The following is a 296-nucleotide window of genomic DNA, read 5'->3' as shown; positions in this document are numbered from 1 at the left end:
TCTTCATAACTGTATATGTCGTCCTTACTACCTGTACACGTATTGACGGTGTGAGCAGACACCGTCACACCTCCCAAGTGCTACAATCTGCTGCTTTCTACAGTACAGTCCACATTCACATATAGTGCACATCTGGATTTTGTTCATTAAACACTTAAACAAAACCAGCAAACACAAAACACCTTCCAGCAACCAGACCCCACTGTTTGTGTTCATAGTGTTTTCTAGCTCTACTACAGCTGAGTGGTTCAATTCCCTCAACGGTATTGTCACTTTAAAAGAAGCACAAGCCATTA

This window comes from Trachurus trachurus (genome assembly GCF_905171665.1).
Source record: "Trachurus trachurus genome assembly, chromosome: 17".
Taxonomy (NCBI): Eukaryota; Metazoa; Chordata; class Actinopteri; order Carangiformes; family Carangidae; genus Trachurus; species Trachurus trachurus.
This window is presented reverse-complemented; position numbering follows the sequence as displayed.